The 22,942-nt window shown below is 48.4% G+C and overlaps 1 protein-coding gene across 7 annotated transcripts in view; it reads left to right on the top strand.

Annotated features, from left to right (window-relative positions):
• The first annotated feature begins 9,106 nt into the window (after nucleotides 1–9,106).
• The window catches only part of LOC120893765, a 135,595-nt gene continuing 121,759 nt past the window's right edge, over nucleotides 9,107–22,942 (top strand). For 4 of the 7 annotated variants that reach the window (XM_040295859.1, XM_040295858.1, XM_040295857.1 and 1 more), the window contains exons 1-2: nucleotides 9,107–9,274; nucleotides 10,579–11,328. The gene's annotated coding sequence lies outside the window, so the exon portion shown is untranslated. The other 3 variants (XM_040295854.1, XM_040295853.1, XM_040295852.1) reach the window with 3 other exon arrangements.

Below are 22,942 nucleotides of genomic sequence, written 5' to 3'. Positions count from 1 at the left end.
CTTGGGCGTCATCAAAATTCCGTAGAAACTTTCCAGAGGGGCGAGTTTCGTCAAGTCATGGAAAACTAGAGCATATAAAGCGACATTATGACAGTTTGTCAGGAGGAGTTGGCCCTTCCCTTTGGGTAAGGTTGGGCACGGGGACACGAACGCCACGAACACACACAAATCTGTACACTCTCACCCGTAACAGGGCGGTGATCCATCGGTCTAATCAATATCGTAGCCCTGGTTCATTGGTCGTATATTGAAGTTTTATCGTAAAATCTTCCAAAACGACCATAATTCACCGTGCGGACAAGAGTTTTCGTTTTTCCCTTCAGTTGATTGGAGCAGCAAAGGTACGGGAACGCTAACAAGGCAACGACGAAGCCGTTGACAACAGCGACTCATCGACGTCTTGCGATGGTGTCCTTCGAGACAATCGGTGGGTAGTACAAGGCAAGGCAAGGTTGGCTCGACTCTTCCTGGACTCTGGGCGTTTTGTGTGGTGTGAGGTTAGAATTTGCGTCTTTCCCAGCTGGCAGTGGAAAGGGACAAACATTGATCTGGTGCCACCGGAATCTGCTGACAGTGAAACTTCATCGGACCATCGTTGATCCTAGGGACCGTTTTGTTAGTACTTCGCAGTGTTCTGCTCTTTTTTGTTTTCACTGGTACCGGCTTTGTGTGCCCTTTTTTTCAATTTCAGTGCACTTTTTCTCGCACTGCCGTCCGTTATCTACTAGCTTGAAGCATGGTCTGGTCGAGCTGACAAATTGATGAAGCACGTCTGAAACACAACGAAAGTAAAGTTGATGAACGCACGAGACGAGGAAACGGTTCCAATGGCAACATCCTACCCCACGCTAGTGTCCATGGAGGATTCTTTTTTCGGGCAAACGAAGCGGAAACAATCCGGAACAAGCTTGTTTCTTGTCTTATCTTGGTCTGATCATCATGTGCTCTGCTGGTCACCAGACCAGTCCGCACAAGGTTGGTGCGCCCCTTGAAGTGAACGGTCTAAGTCTTTGTCTCTGTGTCAGTTGGTCGGTTGTGGGCAAAGGGGACAAATTAATGGGCTAATCGGGAGGAGGGGGGGGGAGAGCATACATAGGCAACGGCAAATGGTGTCGAAAAAGTCCACACCCAGAGCTATGGGAAGTTTTAATGATGGAATTATTAAGACAGAAGCCATGACAGGAAGCAACGGGAGTGTTAGGCTGCAAAAAAAGGCAAAGTTAATTTTCTCCATGGCTGGTCGAGCCTTGTCCTGTCAATTATGCAAGATGCGGATAATGTTTACATAAGACTGGGGTAAGAAACGATTAGGGATTGTAGGCCTTTTAGGATGGGAAATAGTGTAGCTAATTTTAGACAGCAGATCTCTATTGGCATTTTAGGAATCTTTAAAGCAACGGTCCTCTTAATTCTCTGCAAGCATTTTTCAAAAGATGAACAGGTGCTTGTAGCAAGACAGTGTAAAATAATTGACAAGTCTTTGCATCCTCTCCAGTGCACTCATCCTCTTACATGATAATCCTAAACACGATGTACATCAAAGGCACAGTAGATGAGATTGTGAAGGGTGTTTTTTGAGCGTTGCCTTCCGTAAAAAATAACATGCTTAACTACACATTAAAGTGTGGTTCACATGAGACGAAGAGCAACTACTGCTTCGTTTTCGCTCTGAGCGGATTTTCTTGTACATCCACAGGTTTGCACTGCACAAGGATTATACCGGAGCACCGGAACACGGACACGGTCCCGGTAAAGTTTACCTTTTTCGGCCAACTTTGCACTACGATGTAAGGAAATTTGCTGAGCTTTTCCGCCTGCGCAGGCGGCAGCCTTCACCAACAACACACTTAGCCGTGCGTCTCAGGGTCGACGAAAAATGTCGAAAATGCCCAGGAAACCGGAGGAACGCGCTTCTTGGAACGTACACGGATGCGGAAAAAAGCGTGCACATTGAAAGTGAAAACTTTAGCACAAAACTTTTCCATTTCACCTCGCGGCAGTTTCCGAGAGCATACAGTTTTCCGGTGAAGCTGTGGCTCGTGTATGTGTGTCTCGTGTATATGTGTGTGTGTGAGTAGCAAGAACGTTAAGAACATGGACCAACACGTCGGAAAAGCATGAAGCAGGAGCGATCGGTTTAGTGTGCCCATAATCCATCTTACTCGCGTGGCCTACCGCAATCCGGCAAGTTCTCATCACCCAACTGGAATGCCTCCACCCCCGTTAAGCGGGTGGCAGTGGTCAGTTTTTGATGAACTAAGCAGCAAACTTCGGAACGCAAACGCACAGCCAGCAGACCATCAGCTCGTGGCACTAATTCTGACGAAATTATCTGGAAGTAATATAATCTCCACAACACTGGAATGGGAACCGGGAGTCCTTGAAAGCGGAGGTGAAGCTGGGAGGTTTTTGGCGCACAAGGTCGGTCCGGACGGTTCGTATTAGACGATTCGGCAACTCGTAGTTTCTTGTGCTGGTACGTACAGCGATCCGCCTCGAAACCAAACATCCCGCCGTCGTCGTTGCTCTGGTAGCGTGAGATGAGAGCGGCTCGAGAACGCCCGGAGTGAAAACGAGAGGATTTGCTAATGAATTAAATTCACAGGGAAAATGTATGCACTATCGCTCAGAGCAAACATCGCACACAAGACCGATGATGGTGTCGTTGGCATCGTTCGCCGAGCTTCTAGCCTTTGGGTTCGATGCTCATTTATGGTTCTTCCAACTGTGCTTCCCGCTGTTAGGCCACTTTAGGGAAGCGTGTTGGGAAGTGTGAATGGCAGCCTGATTCGATTCCGTACCCGTCCGGCTCCAAGCAGCTCATCAATCTACCCGGGGTTTGGTTGCTTTTTGACCAAACTCGTTTGAGGTTCCTCGGTGCCGGTCATACGGTTTGCGCGCTATCTGTTTGTTAGCCACTATAATTTTCAAACAACTCAAACATGTTTATGCTTCTTGTTGTACCCTTTGCATTGCATCTTTGGTTGGGACGGGCTCTCAGCATCATTGCCAAAATCAACATTGTGTACACCGCGCGCACCACATGTGCAGGTTCGTTCAGGGCCAGCTTCGGAGCATTTACTTCTTGCTCATACCCGCATCTGCTATTTGCTAAATTCCCTCCAGCCACATCAAGCAGTCGCGGCAGTGATGCTTTTAGGTATAACTGATGGTGATATATAGTGCTATGTAGCTCACCTGAGTGCATCTTGATCAGGATGCACTTGCGCTGAGGTGATCTGATCTTACCAAGCGTTGAGTATTTCAAACCTCCGCCACATGATTGTAAATGTGAAACTGTATCGTTTGTACGAGCATTTCGAGTGACCACCATTAGCAGCCGGGTCAATTGTAAGAAAACTGCTCGTTTTGCAAGAACGAAGCTTAGAATACTGCAATTAAGTGGTGCTCCCAAAAAAACAGCTTTAGTTTGAAGGTAGGTTGTGTCAGCATGCTAGAAATGGTGCAGTGCAAACTCAGTATCTTATTCCCAGAAGCGTACGCAATGTAAGAACCCTCGATCGTTCGCATCGACCAACACCAAAACACATTGAATAAGTGTTTGGCTGGGTGTGTTTGCGTAGACATAGTTCAGTCAGAGTTGAATCGCTTGTTGAATAATCTCTCACCCGGGCACAGCTTACGTGTGATCATTTTTCATATGCTCCAAACACATCCATTCCTCCGCATGGAAAGCATAATAAAATTGCAGCTGAAGGGCGCATGGCAAGCAAAACGGGCAAGCTTGTTGCTTTGGGTGAAAAGTTCAAGCTAGCCGGGTAAACACTTTTGACTTTCCAGTTGACTTTAACATGCTGCTGAGTAATGATTGGGAAGTGTCGGAAGCGGAGATGAGAGCGGAGTGCATGAACGTAGCCAGTGCCTTACCACTTCCAAGTCCGTCGCCGGTGCACCAGGTCATATGACGGATAGGAAAACGCATTTCGCCCCAGTGACCCCGGCAATCGAATCGGTTGCTGTGCAGAAAGGGAAGCAAACCAGGCAGTAAGGGGTGTTTTCTCCGAGGTTCAAGGAAAGAATCTTTACGAAGGAAGCAGCAAGCTTCTTACGTTCGCTCTTCGTCGCATCATTCCTCCAGGCGGCAAGAGATTTCTTCGCCAGGTTCTATAAGGACTGTTGATGAGACGGCAAAGACAGTTCAGCTCCACGAGAACTCCACCACACGGTGGGCACACGGAACGGACGGGGTCTTTTGTTTTGCCTGTCGTCAGTGATTACGTACGATGTTTACAACAAAATTCTCGAGTCCTGCATAATCACCATCATCTTTCGGTACACTGGTACACCAGCGCTCCGGTCCTGGGACAGGCAGATCGGGTGTTTTCCACTCCCGTACACTCTCATTACACTTTGGTGTGCTGTGTACACACACACACATGCATGCATCCGGGATGCGACGTAGTGAAGCTACACCAGACTGATGTGTTTCACCTAGGTCCTAGGATAAATCATAAAATCACACTCCTTCGATATTGTAGTTCGTCTTGGAAATTGGTACGGCTGAATCTTGTATTTCTCAGCAATGTCTTGGAACAATATGTGTGTGTGTTTGTCTGAGATAGATGGAAATACTTGGTGGGCGTGCAAACTCAACTTCGATTGCACGATCCGATTGACGGTACTAGAACAGCTGGGGGTTTCATTTCCGGAGGAGGACAGAGATGAAAGCAGCCTTTAGTTGTGGATGGGTCAGCTGGGCAGTGAAGATATCCCGCCAGGAGAAACGCACATCAAAGATGCAGTTTATGGTTTTATGTCGATTGCTGACGGTAGCTGATGGTCGACCTTTTTCCCTTGAGCTAACATTCTTCCAGCAGCATCTTAAGCGTTTGCCGTCAGAGCGTCTCGCTCCCTTCCCCATGTCTAGATGCGACTTTCTTGGAGCAAATGTTCCGCAGCAGTTCTTTGTGCGATGCGAATCTAATCTGTATCAATGGTTGGCTCTGCAGGCACCAGCAGCACCAGGAAATGGAAAGCAGGTCGACAGGATGTTTTGTTGGAAGAATGCTTTGTAAGTGTCCGGCTTGAGCCAAGCTACCTTGGGTCGTAGGGTCGCAGCACCCAAGAATAACACGTTTGCTTCGTTGTGCTTGGGTTGTTTTTCTGGGTTCCCAGTGCAAAGAACGGCTTCGAAGACGATTATCATAATATTTGCTATTTTCAACCTGCCGCAGGGAAAGTCGTCCTTGGCAGTTTGGTCTTCTTGACTCTGTAGAGCTGCATCCGTACAGACAGGTAAGCAGATGTCTACCGATGCATTACGTTGGCGTGTTTGCGACACGTCTTTGTAAGATTGATAAACATGCCACTTTGAAAGAGCGTTTGATGCTCGAATTTTCCCCGGCACGCAAATGAAAATTGGTTATTGAAAACGAGCAATGGGTGTAATTTTTATTGACTGACATAAGCGAAATGAAGCTTTTTATCTACACCTGTACAACGGTCGGCCTGTGGTAGATGAGCTCATACAAGTATTCAAAAATGAAGGTCGCAATGTTACACTTAATCGAAACGCACCGATGTTAATGGGTGCACGGTTTTGCGCTGCCTGGAAACAAAGTACGGTGTATTAATGAAAACATTTTCTTCGTAAAAACGAAAAGGACAACGGGAAAATAAAAGAGCGAGATAACAGCTCGGGAACGATTGCCATACCGCTTAATCACCGTAACGGCAATAAATCATTATACTTGCTGATGAAATCTCTCTTTGAGCGGCTCAATCCTGACACGCAGGCGAAAAATTAATAATTCGTCCCCACTGCTCCACCATTCCGCACCATAACCGTGACGCTCGGTGACAGGAAAAAGTGTAAAAAAAAACTTTGTACCCACAGGAAGCAACCGCTGCCAATCCGTTGGCAGGCAATTTTTGTCCCCTCATCCGTTGATCTGTAGGCAGTTGAACGCAGTTCTTTTAGCCGGGCCAAGTTGTGGTTTGCGGGCGCTAGAACGGAGCGGCGGTATTCGGGTGCTGCTCAAAGTGTGTCTCATAGTTGCATTCATTAATTCACTCCTTCACACTTGGCCGGGGGTCGATGGTGGCATGTGTTTTTACTTGATGTGTTGGTGTTCGGCTTTCCGTGCGCTAGTTTCCGCGGGCTAAGCGGATCATAACTTTACCTTGCCTGTGTTATCATTTAATTTTTTTCCCAACCATTGAAAGCACATTCTTCACAAAGTAGCTTCCCTGCACATGGCAGCGAGTGTTTGTTTTTTGGGCGAAATTTTGTTTCGTCCCTTTCATTACCGTGCTTCAGATCTGTGGGCTTTCCACGCTCGTTGTTGTCGTTTGTCTTTGGCTGGTGACTTTTAGTAATCCGCAAACTTTTACTCAACCCCCGTTTGCTGTGGTGGCGTTTGTTCTCAAAGCATACTTTTTTTGGTTAGGATCTCCTTACTTCATGGCATCGTTTCCCTTCCCTTCTTATCACGCTTCTGATGTGTCAAATTCCTTAACCTGTGCGAAATATCCTTATGTACGGGGCAAAACGTCCAACAAAGTCAACCAGCCACCCTTCCGAGCACATTCCAAGGATAATCTCAATGGCGGCTAGGATGGTTGAGCCGCATGCTAAGAACACGCAACAGTGCTCTGGAAACAATTTTTACTGCGCGGCCAGTTACCGGCCAGTTAAGTTTGGGCGTTTGTGTGAGCGAGCGGGGGCAAAAGTCAGCTCGACATTCCAAAGAAAAGCTACCGGTTACCGGTGGGCAACAAAGCGAAGAAAGTAAAGTATGGAGGATGGAAAACTTTTGCCGATAAACTGTCACCTTAATACACCCAGCCCAACCGTCACCCTGTGCCCAGTCGCTGCGTCAAGAAGCGTCAAGAGTGCTAGTAAACAACATATCCGAAGTTGTGTGGCGGTCAAATACTGGAGCCAGATATATAGATAGAACGAGATAGAACGAGATAGAAGCGGAGAAGGGGTGGAAAAGAGATAAAAATACACACAAGAAGGAACCCGCTCGAGACAGACATAAAAGTTCAAGTGAAGCAAAGCCTCAGGATTAGAATATCGCTTACGTTCGAATAAATAAATATAAAAGGCAGAACAAAAAAATGGGGAAAAGATTTATGCTGTCATTATACTTACGGACTTTGTACTCGAACTCAGTGGTGCCATGTTTGTCACCGTCCCAGTTCCGATTCACTCCGTTCAAGTGTTGTCATTTTGCTGCGCATTCCTGCACCACCCCAACAGCAAAGGACGAAAGTTCCGATGTGTAGATCCTGTCGGTTTCCGCCTGCAGCAAGAGGGAAAGAGAGAAAAAGAGAGAGATAGAGAGAGAGGGAGAGAGAGAGAGAGAGAGAGAAAGAGCGAGCACAATGGTAAAAGTAAACAGTTTGTGGTCGATTTGCTAACGAAAAGTTTTTTATAAATACCGCCAGCCAAAAGATCAACGTCCAAGTGCGTCCAGCGAAATGAGCACGACGACTTAAACCCAACGTCAGCAAAGACCGTGTGCCATCGCCTAGCCGCTAGCTGTACCCGCTCGGGTGAATAAAATATTTACAAAAAGAGCTGTAAGTGGAAAACTTTCGTCGATAAACGACAGGAAAGGCGATAGTATACCGTATACCACAAGGAACGCAGACAGCAAATCTTACCCGGCCGGTGGAGAAAATCGCTCGAAACACGCGACCGTCTCGCATTCGTCTTACAACTGCAGGATAAGAACGGCCCAAATCGACGGGGCTTTTTTTATCTTTCGTACAAAATTTCCACCCAAATGGTCTAATGATACGAGCAGCGAAAGGATCGAGCAACACTTTTAATGCAGCCGATCGTTTCTGCCTGCGTTCGTTCGTTTAGCAGAGAGCTCCTTACCAAAGTAGAGTACTCACTCCACGCCATGATGTCGAGAGCGATGGATCAAAGATTTCCGTGGGGGGGGGGCGAGCGTCGCGCGGGAGGTGTCGAGGTGAAGCTTGTGAGTGCAAGCTTTATTACTTTTGACGGGTGTTAACGTAACGAGTACCATTGAGGATAAGCGTGTCCTGCAGCCTCCAGTTGGGTGAGCCGTGCTTAGATCTTAAGGTTGAAGGTAGCTCGTACCTTGCGGCAGTGTGGACTAATCTGTTGCAGGTGGTGGGCGATGTTCAGGCAACGTAAAATCTTAAAGTCAACGGGAAGCTGCTGTTAGATTTCGTTTCAAGTCCTGTTAAAATAAAGAGATTTCATTGAGCTAAGAATTCAAAAAATGTTGCGAGAGTATTTTTGATCTATCTTTAGCGCAGGGGAGGGGTAAAACGCGTCGGTATTCCATCAATGTTAGCATCATTATCACGGTTATCCGGCTCATCGGATGCGGCCCCAAAGGTGGTACGTCCATTATCCTTCATTATCGTTCCTGTCGGCAAGCCTATCGGGGTGAGCCGAGCGAGCAAACCGAGCGCTGTGGAATCCGGAAGCGCACTATTATCGTGCTTAACATGATCATCCTGCTAAAGCTCGGAACACACGGCCATCAGTGCTAATGTTCGTTGGCGGTACGCTTCACCGAACGATTGACCGGGGCCAAAACATCCAGGGGGATCGATTCAGTAATCCTCTAAAATATGTCGCTGTCAACACCTCCGGGGGGACAGTGGAGCAGTGGAAGGACCGGCAACAGTCAGGCGAGCGTGCTGCAAGAAGCTGCCAGAAACTCTACGCCGTGCTGAGTCCCTTGACGTACGTCAGTGTCGTACGCAGGGCGGCCGGATGCGACTTTCGTGTGCGAAAGCTTCCGTACGGGTACGGGCAAACAAAAACAAAGTGGAACATTTTGGGAAAAAGCTCGCTCGACCGGTCACTCAGCGCTGGTGCGCAAGCGTCACGCTGCCCAAGGAACTCACGGCAGTCGCGTAACGCTTCCGTGTAACGCTTCGCTACGCAACCCGAACGGGTCCGGGTAGTCGAGGCTCCCTGTGTGCAGCCCGTACGCGATGGATGCTGGCGTTTCCGCGGCTCAGTGCGCCTGCTCATCATGGCGGTAAATATTGGCAGCCGAAGGCGAGGGTGCCGAAGTTTGACAGCTGCCTGTACGAGGGGCCCGAACAGACCGGGAGCGTTACCAGGCACTTAGCCGCACGGACTCAGACGTCCCAGTCAGAGCCAGCAATGTTGTCCGGTTGGTAGGGAAGCGCGATTTAACGACGAGTTGTGTTCCGAGTCCTCGCCCACTTGATACGGCCCCGAGCTCTCGGTGCGGGAGCAGAGCTATTGTGTGTGTATGTTGGATTTTGGCACCGGATTTGCAGTGCGGTAGGTTGTGAATGTCAACGCGTTACACACGGAAAGGAGTACTGTGTGATATAGGCCGAGCGTGTACAGCAGCACGCCCTGCGTTTCACGTGGGTGGATACGTTTTACGCGATTGTGACAGCAGAAAGGGCATACGTGAAGGTTGACTATAAAAAGAAATAGCTGTAGTTAAACATGGTCGTGGGAGCGATTGAAAGGATTTCGCACGGTGAGGTATTGTTGTGTCGCTAACGTAAATGCAAACAGTGGCCCAAAAAAGCGTTGACAAGTAAGCGAAACAGGTGAACATAAAAATTGCAAAACCAACACCCCCTGGTACACGGTGGTGTGTGTTTGCTGATTGATTCGGTGAAGTGATTCGGTCGGAGCAACAAATCAATGACATGTACAAATCGCGCGCCAGCAGGGCAAGTCAATCGAGCTGACACTGCTGAACTCGCTCCGTTACGTGTGGTCGTGAGAGCGGAAACTGTGGGAAAAGTGTGTGGCCTCCGGGCGGTCTCCGGCAGGGCGAAAGGCGCGAAACGGAGCGCCAAAAGTTAGTCTACGCAAGTTTCTGTTTATTGTGATCTTTTTCCGGAGTCTATTCTGCTCTCGAAAGTTCTTCATCCCGCTGCTGTTCCGCCGCTCGGCTCGTCGAACAATTTTGCCCGCGACTTTGATGGCAAGAAGCAGAATTGACTTGCTGGTGTGCGAGTGTGCGAGATAGAAAGTGCGTATCCCAGGAAGTGAGCGTGAACGAGGGGGGAGGATGGGGGGCAAAAGTTTTCCTTTTTCGGGTGAGAAGCGGCTAGCACAATAAGTGAAACACAAAGCCCGTCAGCGGTCGCCAGCCAACCGGCATTCGGCTGCTGCGCGAGGCCAAAAAGTCAAAGAGAACGGTGACGGCAACGTCAACAACAACGGCCGGCAGGACCACACCGTCCCCGGGAACGGGCAAATGTTGCGGAAAAGTTTCACCCAAAAATGCCACCGTTCCTTTCCTTTTGTTTATTATTGTTTCTTATTATCAGCTGCTCCCGTTTTTCGTGATTGAGTGATCGGCGCATCGGGCCCGGGCGAATCGCGGTCAACCTTGGGCGGAAAATCGGCTGACAGAGTTGTTTGTTTCGTTGCCGTTGTCGCGGTGAAACTGGTGAAATGAAAGTTTCCTGGAATTTCGCAGTAAAGCAAAGGCACACAGCTGGGAGAAGACCGAATGGTGACAGGATCTTTTGTTTCCCTTTGTTTGAAGGGCAAAAGGTTGTGAATGTAAGCGTGTGGTTTGAAATTGAATGTTTTTTTCTTCGTTTTTATGTGTATAGGAAGTGAAGGAAATGCATGATTGCACGCTGCACGGTGTAGAGTGTTAAGTGGTAAAGTGTATTAAAGTTGCTAAAAAGTGCTTCAGAAGCCGCAAACGGTGACAACGCGACCGCGGCGGAAAATCGAAACCTAATACCCGAATTTATCCATTCAACTTCCACGCCCCCACCCAACGGGCTCGACGTTGGAAGAAGGTTAGGATCGTTTGTGAGTAAATTTAGGTTGCCCACTTTCTTATCGCAGGCACGTAACGCACAGTTGCCGCGTGTCCTTTATTTGGAGCGCGAGTCTGAGGACCCGGGGCATGCCCGGCGGCGCTTCGTCGCGATATGATTGTCCATTATTTGCCGCCCTGCTTCTCGGTCTCGGTCCGTCTGTGCTTAATCTGCATAAAAGCTTAATGAAGGAAAAAGGCGAACCATCGGCTCCAGGATTCCGGCCCGGTGGGCCATCTGGGAACGGGCATGTTTATTCGGAGCAGTAGTGAAAAGCCGGAGAAGTGAAAATCGTGCCCAGAAAAGTAACGATACCCGGTGGGCGAGGAGAGTTGGTGGAAGTAGTGCTGAGTGAAAAGAAGGTGGAAAGAAAGTGCGCACAGAAACAGGAATCTGCGAGAGTACTAGCATTGCCTTTGGCTCGGTGTTGGCGGCTGGTATGTAAATTTCGTTCCGAAGCAGCCGTCGGTAGTAGTGGCGCGAGAAAACGGAACGCACCGACGAGGGAAAACTTCGGCAGCGCGTTATTTAAAGGTACGGTTATTTAATGTTTGCTTGTAACGATAAGATCCATTGGCAAACAACGGATGATTGGTTCTGTTTGATAAATTTCATTTAATAAATTTGATTATGCTCAGCAGACGGCAAACAAGCTCCACGTTTGCATCTTCTGGTCCAATTTAGACGCCATGGGTGAAACCTCGGTGCGAACCCAATCAATAGCAGAGCCGATACCGATGCATTGTCCTGCGATAAATCTTGCCGTCCTACGCGGCTTCAGACATTTCAGAAATAGCATCAGGAAATATGTTTGCGCTCGGATGAAATATGCGTCGCCCGTCACGACACAGCGGACGAGCAGGCAGCAATGGAGTGATGGGGGAGGAAAAAAAAACTCGTTCTATGGTGACCTTCTGTCGAGAGCTTCTCAAGCGCCGGCTCGAAGACGAAGAGACGTAGACGCGAAACTAATGGTGATCCAGGCTAACGGCGAAACAACAGTAACGAATCGAATTCCTCATTTGATTGAGATTCCTACGAAAAAGGAGGCAGCACCAGCAGTAGCAGTACCGTACCGTGTCGATATGGCGGACCTTCCTCAAAATAGACCCCGATGGTCACCATCGCCACGGGACTGATAAATGAGAAACGATTTTGCTCCCGATCACGAAACACCGAATTGCGGCGGGACGGGAGATTCTTGGCGGCAGGGTGACGGTGAGGCGGCAAATACAAGTGCCCCGTGACCGGCCACTCCTTTTGGCTGCTTGGGGAAAATCGATTGCACTGTGGGGAGCACATCGGGCCGTCATCGGGCCGGTACCAAGGGAGGATTGGATATTTTTCCAGTTTTGATTGATTGTAGAACATATCCGGCCACGCAAGCAGTTGCTATAGAACACACACACACACGCACACACCTCATGCAAGGCGGCGTGTGGTCGAACCGGTAACGGTGTTGCGTAAAATAAATGGTTTCTTGGAAACATTCTGACGATGCTTTGCAGGGGTTCGGGCACACCGAGGGTAAACCGAGGCTGTCCGTGAACAGCAGGGAAAAGAAATAAGCAACCCGGTCAATAGATGCCGAACGAGCGATCCATTATTGTGCGTGTTTGGGGGGTTCCTTCCGCTCTTGCCCCATGCTTGACGAGAACCGGTCGACGGCTTGAAGATTGCGACGACATGATATCTTCATTACTTCTATTAGTGAGATTGGTTTGAACGTGCACAAATGATACAATATTGACACAGGCCCCGGTCAGCTGGAAGTAACTGCCACATGTATCCTTTGATGTGCACGGCGCCCCATTATTGCTACCGCACGGTCAAGCATTCTCTATTGTCAGGTTCTCGAGAGCGTAGAGAGCGTGGGGGAAAAGATGGAACCGACAACCCGCCCAAGTTCGTTGCTACTGCGAAAGAATGAACAGCAGTAATGGCACTTTGAGCCTGACAGAAATGCCGTAACGGGGACATTTCGGTGGGCGTATTAAGTTGGGCAGCGAAGTAAGTCTGTCCTCGGAGCTGTCAAAGGAAATGCTTCGGTCAGAGATTTTCACGGAGGTAAATAAATCAGTACATACGTGTGTGCGTGTGTATGTGAGTGTTGTGTGCCGATTTGATATGGAGGCAGTAATAGGGCTGTGACATGGCCGAACCTTCATTGCACCACGAATCCGCACCGGCACTCACGTGCAGTTCTGATGAATTCAGATTTCAGTAAAGTTATTTAGTAAATTTGCTCAAACAGGCTCAAACTCAATTACCTCTTTGGCAGAGACAAGTGAACGGCGCTCCAGATGCCAAAGTTGCATGTATTGGAGCTGAAAGAACGTTGGCGAAGTACAAATTTACCGCCAACTTTTGCCAGCTAGCTTTTTGTCAATGCTCGGTGCGCGCACGAGCGCGGCAAGAAAAATTAAAATAAGCCTCAGCTTCCACCGTTCTTAAGACGGGAGGTTAGGTAATGAAGCACGAAGGGACGAAGCATGACGGGCACTGCAGCAATGGGTTGGGGTTGGAAAAAGGGAAAAATCACCCTCGACATGCAGCTTTACAAGCTGTTACAAGGCACACATTTGCATAATACAATATTTATGATGATGACTAGTCATGTTTGCTAAGAATTATCTCGTTAGTGAAACATGAATTAAATATTTCGCTAGTGTGCATGGGGATGTGTTCGTGTGTGTGTTTGTGTGTGTGTGAGGGAACGCGCGAGCGTTTTGAGTGGGAGAGAAAGCCTGGGAAAAGCGCAGCCTGTTGGAAGTGATGGCTCATCACTTGTCCACGGTACAAAAACTGGGGAAAGGTGATAGGTGGGGAGAGATGGGTGAAAATTGAATTTTCCACAATAGAGAGAACAATACAAATGATGTTCACTCTAAGCTGCCTCCGTACCGTACCACCAACACCATACTCACTCTTGACACGTGTGGGTAGGCGTCGCGTATCGATGGAGTGGCGGGTGCGAGCTTTTGTGTTTGTGCTCCGGAAAATTGGAAGGAAAGGGGCATGATTCGCTCTCTTGCCTAGCGCGTTTCCATGTATCATGACAAAACTCGCCTCCCACCGCAGTAACTCGAACGTCATTTCCTTATGGAGTCCCTCTCGAAAGCGTCTTCGAAAGTACCGTTTTCCCCCTCAGGCTGGTGTGTTCGTACCCATCCATTGTGATCGCTCCCGATAACCACCAACGGAGCGCCGGAGGAATGCTCCACCCCCAGTAGGGAAGGATGCAGCAATTTCACACATTTGATTCAATCAAGCACAAGCTCCCCTGTGTCACATTCCTGTTCGTGGCTAGAAGCATACGCTGCTTCGTTCTCGGTGGGTTCTGCGGGCACTCCTGTGTCCACAAGAGTCCCGGACGACCATAATGCTGATATAAGTGAGGACGATTTGCGAACGTTCGGTTGAATGGGTTGCGATACCGTACACGTGGACTGAAGCGTGGATCAAGATGAATGTGTGGTGAAGGGCAATGGCAGCGCCATTTCTTAAAAGCTGCTCGGTTACCGTACAATAGCCGCAATAGGTGGCCGTTTACGGTTGGGCGGAGGTGCCGTACTGCTGGTGTGACATAATAAGCCATGAACTGCTCACACTTGCCTCAACTCGTCTAATGCGTCAGTTTCGCGATTCGAGCTCAGTACCGTGTGTGTGTGTGTGGACGAATTCTGATGCTGCAGCCGTGCAGTGATTGAGTTCTTCGAGCAGAAAGGCACGGCTTGGTGTACATTCACACATTCACACACACCGTACCGTGGCTATTGTGTGCTGGTGTTTCTTCTGCTGCACCGTGCTGCTGACGGACGGCAGGAAAACGACTAACAATACCGTCCATGATCACTGGAGTGTTTTATGGAATCAAACAATAGGTCGCTTTCAGCGGTGCCTCCCAACGCCCCACCGTTTAACTCGGCAAGGGAGAGAGAGGAGAATGAGAGAATGAGCCCTTTTTGCAGCGTTAGTGGATTCTGGTTGTGCTGGCGGATAGTGCTTGCGGCAAATGGCCATCCCGGCGGTACACGATGATTTCAGCCCAGCACCGGCGGAAGAGCTGGGAAATCTATGAAAGGAAAATATGCTGATTGTGCAGAAAATAAGACACAACCTTAATGGGGCAATGGTCTCCGGCTAAACTATGCCAAAGGGATGAAGGATAACAGGGATGGTGTGTGTATGTACTTGGGCAAGGTGAAGGACAATGGCTCTTTTCCCCCACGGATTGGCCTGTATCGCTTTTCATAGCATTGGGAAAGTACGAGTTATTCTACGGACATTTTTCATTCTCGTCGGTTCAGCGCTATTCCTTAACAAATCGCTTGCAATCCCAAAGATCAATTGCAGTGTTATTGATCAATTTGTACGGTATATTTCGTTCTCTTTCTTACGTTAGTCGCTCTACTTTTTTTTTAGTTGAATGCGCAGTGAAATAATTTAAACTCAGCAAACAATCGTCGAAGATGCGGGCTTGAAAGAAAAACTCACAAAAATATTTGCAGAGTCCTTGACGCACTATTGAAGTGACCTTTTTGTCGGGTATCGTTTACCAGAGGTCATCAATATTAGCTCTCGGGTTTTGGGAGCACACGTTCAAGTGAAACCCATTCTAAATATCAACGCTCCTATCCTTCTCCTGGGCAATATTAACTAACCGTCCCATGTTTGTCGCTTGCGTGATCGAAAGTGCCAAACTGCGGAATGTGTAAGGTATCCTTTCGCCCCATATCCTACCCATTCAATTCACCTTACACACATACACCCAGACACACACACACTCATAAACACATTTTACTCCTCTCACAACAAAAAGGTTACTGAAACAATCGACATCTCGACTTCTCGGCAAATTGAATCCTTTACCAACCCTCTTTAGGCTGCACGGTCGATTGGGTTTCTGCCCTGTGTGCTGTGTAGGAGTTTTCCTTCTGCTGCGATCTGGAGCTTCATTTCCGGTGTGTTCGTTTGGTTCGCTTATTTTTGGTTGAAAATAGTTCAACTTTAACGGAGCCACAAAAGGTTTACAGTTTCTTTTGTTTCGGTTTGTTTGAGAGTAACATGTTGTGGGTAAGTAACCGCTTTTCTTGGTAGTGGACGTGAAGTTGGAAAGAATGTCCACTTTCCGGTAACAGACCCTCGATTTCTTTTTCTTTTCCTTTGTCAAAAGGGACCAACTTATGTTCTCTTTGTTTGCATACATACGCCGCCTGTCAATCATCTGCGGTGATGTTTTACGTTCGGAAATCGATTGGTGCATGAAAAAGGTGTGGCATTTGTGAAGAAACGTATCCATTTCTTAGAGCAATACACATACGGCAACAACTTTTGATAAAAGACCCCCTTCAAAAGCATGAAATATAATTGCCAAGTCATTATTTTGTCTACAAAAGGGTACAAAAGTCGTTCAATTACATCTTCACGTCGTTGTGTGTAGCATTGCAGTAAAATAAATCACACCGCTTGAAACAGAGTATACCGCAATACGTGACCGTTGGCGAACATATGAACTGTCCCGGCTAGTGCGATTAGTCTACAGAAGACTCTCCCGGCACGAGTAAACTAGTGTTTAGTTTTTCGACTTTAATGCCAGTTGAAAGTAACGAAACCACTATAAAACTTACCAAACTTATAACGCTAGCGCACGCTCGCAAGACGGCGCGCAGGGAAAGAGCACGAAGATAAGCACCACCACCGCGGTGTCTGGCAGAAGTCGAAAAATCACGTGATAAAAAGCACTTTATCATAATAAATATGTTATAATGTGGTGAAAAATGCGACCATGGGTCGAAAACCTTGGAAGCTACGCAAAGCATGCGGCTTGGCAGCCGAGCAGCGAACGTCTCCTGTGCGTCCGTCACCGTCCGGTGTGCTCAAAATCTAGCCCCCCAAAATACATCAAGTCCGATGGTTCAGACGATTGTCTGGGCTGACGGCAAGGTAAATCTAGCCTGATGGATTTCGCACTGATAGCGCTGAGCGCGGCTTCCGTTTTCCTTTCGTGGTAGACTTTTTGGAGTTTCTTTTTTCCCACCACGCTTCTATTTGGTCGGACGTACTGTGAATACGGTTGTGGTAGGCATGGCAGCAGGGATGAATTATGGATTTAATCTCCCGATCCCACGGCAAGCGCCTTTGCTGAACGGCGTCAAACTGTTACGAGAAAGCGGCACGACATCGTTTGGCAAAGTGGGTGTGTGTGTAATGGTAAGGATTTTTGGCCTGCACCTGTCGACCCCGCATGGCCAGAAACGTAGAGCTGTACCGGCGACCAGTACTCATGTCGGATGTGCAACATTCCCGGACCCTTTGACTGGCTTTACATATGGCGGATTTGGCTAACTGGTAAGAGAGTGCACTTTTCCCCGTGGCGCACGGAATGAATGACGAAGGCAATGCCGACGCCCGAGATACGATTGAAAGGGATAGTTTCTGTAAAAGGGAGCACCAGCGTGTGTGTGTGTTGGCAGTTGCTAAACTGGTACAAGAGATCCTTCGTCACGATACGGCCGCACAGCCTAACGAGTTCCATTATCCCATCCATCAGCAACGGTTGCCAACGGTCGGTTAGCCGGTGTGTGTGGGGCCAAGCGAAAACGATAGACCTGCAGCGGTTAGAGTCCTTAGTTTCAATTCACGGTTGGCAAGAGTGGCTTCACCTCGGTAGGCGTAACGAGGATCGAGCCACCCTGCCACGTCTCTCTCGTAGGTTTAGAAATGATGCATAGCCTTTGTTTGTGGCATTGCGGGCAAGGTGGGCGGACAGGAAAGTAAATCCAGGTCGTACACCACAACACAACCAGGTCGCCTGTCTGTCATCCGTCCGGTGTTGTACGCCCCAGGAGCTGTCTTTTGTGTGGGATGATTCCTTAAGCCTGCCTCTTTCTTCGCTTATCTGGCGAGCTTGAGTTTGGTACCGGTTTGCAGGGAAAGCGCAGGGAAAAAGTCGACTTGCTCATTGTACCCCACCCGTTCTGAAGCCTCCTCCGCATACCATCGGACAAAAAAGTGCTTCTTTGTCCGCTTCCGGACGCTTCACGAAAAGGACACAGAGCGAAAGAAAAGTGGTCGGACATACATACAAAAAAAAAAAAAAAAAGATACCAACAGAAGCACGGTTGACGCCAAGGTTCCGAAAGTGCAGGCGCTGTTGCAAAGCGTTTGTTGTTTATAGTATCATATTCTTCGCCGTACAATGGAAACAGTTTCCTTTTGATAATGTTCTGCTTACGGGGGGAAAGTTTCGCTTTAAAAGCGTACTTAAAGATGTATAAAGGTGGCGAAAAGAAATGGATCTGTGTCGCTGTTTTGATGCAGCTTATTATAATAGTACAGGTTGCGTTTAGCAATTAATTTGAGAATTTCTTCTAGCTAAGCAACTATGACAATGGTTCACGCTCTGAACGTTGTTTGCGCACAGAGTGCAGCTTCCCGGAGCTCTCCGCCGTGTGGTAATTGCGTTTTTTTTTGTTTTGTTCGGGTTTTACTTATTTGCCAAAAAAAGATCCACCGACCGCAGGGGAATGTGTGCAGTATGTACGTTTTGTGTAAAAGCATCCGTTTTTCTTACCTGAGGCAAGCGTCAGCGTCAATGGCTTCAAACGCTTGCCAAACGGACGAAAAGTGCAGGATAATCTGTTTTACAATGTGCAATTCAGTTTCCGGACGCGAAAATGAACTAAAAACTGCGGCAGCACCGTCACCCCGTTGAGGCGGGAAGCATTTGGCTGCAGTCCATTCCCTGCTGGATGCAATCGCTGCAATCTAATGCACCAGTCAGTTGCTCTGGCTGGCGGGAAGAAAAGGAATGGTTTTTTTTCAATTTGTGCACACGGACGTACTCCTTATGTGCCGGAGCCGAGGGCCAAAGCTTTGGGCGAAAAGGTTTATCGCTTCTTCAGCAACATGCGCGCTCGCGCGCGAACAAAGACGAGAGCAAACAATTATTTCCAAAGCTTCAATCATTCGGTGATTTTTTTTGTCTGTGTCTGTTGGCTGCTATCTCACTCGCAAGTGGTTTGGTGTGGCTGCTGTTTTCAGACTTGGTGGTGCTTTTTCCTTACTTTACGGCGTCCCATCAGCCGTTGTTCGATTTTTTATCTGTTCCCCAGGCGTTTGGCGTTCCAGATACACTGCTGGATAAAAAAGCATGTTGTTCTACTTTCGAAAGCATTTCCGGTGCGAGCTTTGGCAATCTTGCAATTATGGCGCCGTATAGGAGGGCGGTAAGAATACAAGCATACGGTGCGGCGTGAGCTTGTGTGTTCTCCGGGGTGCAAAGTGGCCAGAGTAAATAAAAATGTGTTGTGCACGTACCTCACATAGCCATAGACTGAAAAGGATCACACACACCTGAAAGATCCATTTGCGAAGCATTTTCCATTTTTTTTTGGGGGGAGATAAGATTCGGATGCACGTCCCAAACCGAAACAATGTCTGACACATCATCATCGGCATCATCAAGTGCGGCGGCGATGATTGAAATGATTTTCCGAGCACTATCGTTCACCACATGCTGTTGATGGTGTGGGTCGGATGCTGTCTTTACGGCAACAAAAGTACAGAATGGAAAAGGTGAAACCTGCTCACTTGCTTTCGCTAAACAGGCGCCCCAAACCCAAGCACCACACAGTGCTTCACAACAAGACTGACTGACAGGTGAGCGGATGGAACGGACTCGGCAGTCTTTTTTCGCCTGAAATCGCACCAGACGCCTGCCCGAACGACAACAGCTGCGGTAGAGATGTGTAGCAGCCATTCGTAGCACCGGACAGCTTCTGTTTTCTGGGGAAAATTTTAATTGCACACTCACCGCCACCGGCGGGCAGAATCACTTGCCGTGCCGCACTGGGACTGGGGTGAATGGATGAAATAGACCCAACATCTCGGTTGGCCTCGAGATGCACTCGACTGATTTTCTTTCGGAGTGCACTTCGGTACGGATCTGTCTGCCGGGCGAAAAACACTTTGCCCACACGATGGGATGGTTGCCGGGGCAATAAATCCCTGCCACAATGCACAACGATGCACAGTGCATTTACAAAATGCGAGCAAAATGTACTGCACAGCATATGTGAAGGGGATGTTTGGTTGCTAAGCTTCACGCAAATCGTTCTTAGCGACATGCTTGTCTCTTTCTTAATCAGGTTGCAGATAAGATCGAAATTATAATTCATTAAGGACGGTACCATGTTGTCTTCAGTTTGTTAATTTACTTGAATTTTGGATTAAGTTTCACATTACCATAAGCTCTTGACTTCATAAAATCGATTTGTTAATGTAATGTCCCTTGGAATGGAAGCTCCCTTTCCGCATTAAATCCATACTCTCTGTACGGCTTACGAAGTGAAGTGAATGTGTTGTTTGCCAGCATTACCAGACGACGATATCGAAAAGCCCGAACGGCCACGGCGGTCGTTTCTTTACATCCCCGCAGATCGAACGCAGCGAACGAAGAAGTTAAATTATTTTATCAACAGCTTTTGAATACGAAAAACGACCCAAAGCCATGGCGAAAGCTCAGCTCATGCAGCTGATCGCAAGAAACGCAGCACCAGAGTATCTAATAATCCTTTGCATACACTTACGCCGCACTCAATATATAGTTGGGGAGAGCTAACAAAAAAAAAGGCAAGTGTCTCCTCCGTTTGCCTTGCGGATGGGGTGTCGTTGAAACAAAAACTGTGAATACTTCGTTAGCCGGGATATCGTTAACCATCGACAAGCGCTGCCGTTTTCACCACCTTCTCCAGCCACCAGGCGCGTTATGTAAATGAGGCAAGTGGCGAGAGTTAAAGCGTGTGAGGTTGTGCGGGACCGAAACGACGGTGAACCGTCGGAATCCCGTATCCGGTAATCCAATCCACGTTCACGTTGGAGCCGACGCTGGTTGGAAACGGCACGAGCACTTTAACCACAGGACCGCAGCACTGTGAAGATGACGATGATAGTCCCTGCTGGGGACGGGCGGGGACGGGTTTTGTGGGAGCGACGAGATGCTACTAGACGAGTCACGCCCGGTGGACGTTGGACAATCGTTTTGCGTACATGTGTATGGAGTGCGGCGAGGGTCCAGTCGGCACGGAAGTGATGCATTAATTTTTGCGCAGTGAACTATAATTGTTGATATGATGGGTACGTGTCCTGGGCGTAAAATGAGAAGATGAGAGAGAGATGCCCGACCAAACGGCGTGGTGGTGTGATTGTTTTTGTGTTCTAGAGTGCCTGAACGCTGGAATCGTTCGTGATTGTGATGAGAGAGCGTTGGTTTCCGATAGTGCGGATAGTGTTTTGTTCTGGTTAGAATATAACTGTGCCATGTCATCGCACCATCAGCACTAGAACATTAAGGATTGCTGGCTGTTTTTGTGACGCCTGAACCATGCACACGTTATCTTAATTTAGCTGGCACGAAAATAAAGCATAGACTGCTTGAGCTGAACTCTCTGCTAGCAGGAACGTGCTGTGCTTCAAGACGGATTGTTTGAGTATCCGTGTTTCACTGCATCGTCCAAACCACAATGGCGGTTACGGTGTCACACCCGTGCCGATACCATCGATACCCAGCACTTCCGGGAAAGAACATCAACAAAGCACGAGCATGGCCGTGGTCTATCGGCAAGGTGGCACCCGGGTATCGGCGAACCGCAAACCGGTGTACGTCATGTGCTCTCCAGGGTCAGGACGTCAAAAGCGTGTCATATTTCAATTGTGTCGCAGTGATTCTGCACTGGCCGTGCAGCATCCGGACGGGGGTGTCGTTCAGCTAGCACTTCTGTGGTGTATGTGTGTCCGTGTGTTTGTGGATGTCCTTGACATACGTACCTGATTGAAGAATGTACCCCCCGCATAATAAGCTCCGGTAGCAGAGAGCGCTGGGTGGGAAATTAATTAACATACGACATGATGTAATCGTGATGAGCGTTCGAGTGTGGCTGTGCCGGTTAAGGGAGGGTGGGGGATGAGTTGTCAACGTCAGGCAAGATCCTGGTCTATCATCATCCGCATTGGTATCTTCGTGTTGTCGAGAAGCGCCAAGATGGAAACCGTGATGTTTACAAACATTGTTGACGCAAGAGTTAGCGCGTGCCATTTATTTCTGTAATCCCCTCGATACATAAATCTCACGCCGTGTCAACCCCGTGTCGGGTGCCACTATTTTTCACTACTTTTTGATGAACGGATCAAACCCGTTGGCTTTATAGTTGGTGGTTTCATTCTGCTGATCGTGTGCTGCTGAAACATTCCATCGATATTGATGCAAGAGAGTTGAGTCGTTGCTTGTGTTGGCGTTGACTCTAGTGTGCACGACACCGCCCTGACACCTCCAAAGCGAGACGAGACAAACATTCCGGCCGGTGGTCGGTACGTGAGTGATTTTCGTTTACTGCGAGTGTCTCTCGAACGTTCTCGCCCTCGCCTCGGTCCCGTTTGGCGAATGGTCGACCTAATTTTCGCCCCCCCCCTTCAGGAGTATGGGACGCACATAGTGGCACTTTGTCATTCTCATTACTGTCAGCCGTTTGACATTTGCAGGCGCGAGGAGTCGTTTGTACGCAGCTCCGTGCGCGAAGCGAATGTCACCGAAAAACGGAAGCTACGTGACGTGCTGTCGCATGGGCACCAAACGCAGGAGCTCACGCACCCGGTGGATGGCTCCATGGAAGGCATGTGGAAAACATTTGAATTTTACCAAGAGTGTGAAAATGCTGCTTCCTTGCTGTTAGGGTGTACACGTTTCGCCATGACGCACAGTGCGTGGCAAATGGAGAAAACAACCTCGTTTCGTAGCCACGTAGCCAACGCCATTTTAGTTGGAGCTGGAGCTGTGTGTTACGCAAACGAGATGACAGTGTTGCGATGCTGCACCTCCGACCCCGTTGCGGTTCCGTCCAATCCTTCGCACTCACATAATTACAGTACAGACGTATGCCATACCTATTGTTCAATATTCGATAATGCCATAGCAGCAGCAGCAGCAGCAGCAGTTGGACATAATAATGAGTTGTTCTTATTCCGCCTCAACGGTTAAGTACAATTGCGTAAACTGTGCTTGGTCGTTGCAAGCAAAGAAAGGCTCGTTCATGCTGAAATTATCCAATCCGAAACCGAGCCTCAGTTTTAATTCTCTTTTGAAAGATGA

This window comes from Anopheles arabiensis, chromosome 2 (assembly GCF_016920715.1).
Source record: "Anopheles arabiensis isolate DONGOLA chromosome 2, AaraD3, whole genome shotgun sequence".
Classification (NCBI taxonomy): domain Eukaryota; kingdom Metazoa; phylum Arthropoda; class Insecta; order Diptera; family Culicidae; genus Anopheles; species Anopheles arabiensis.
This window is presented reverse-complemented; position numbering and strand designations above follow the sequence as displayed.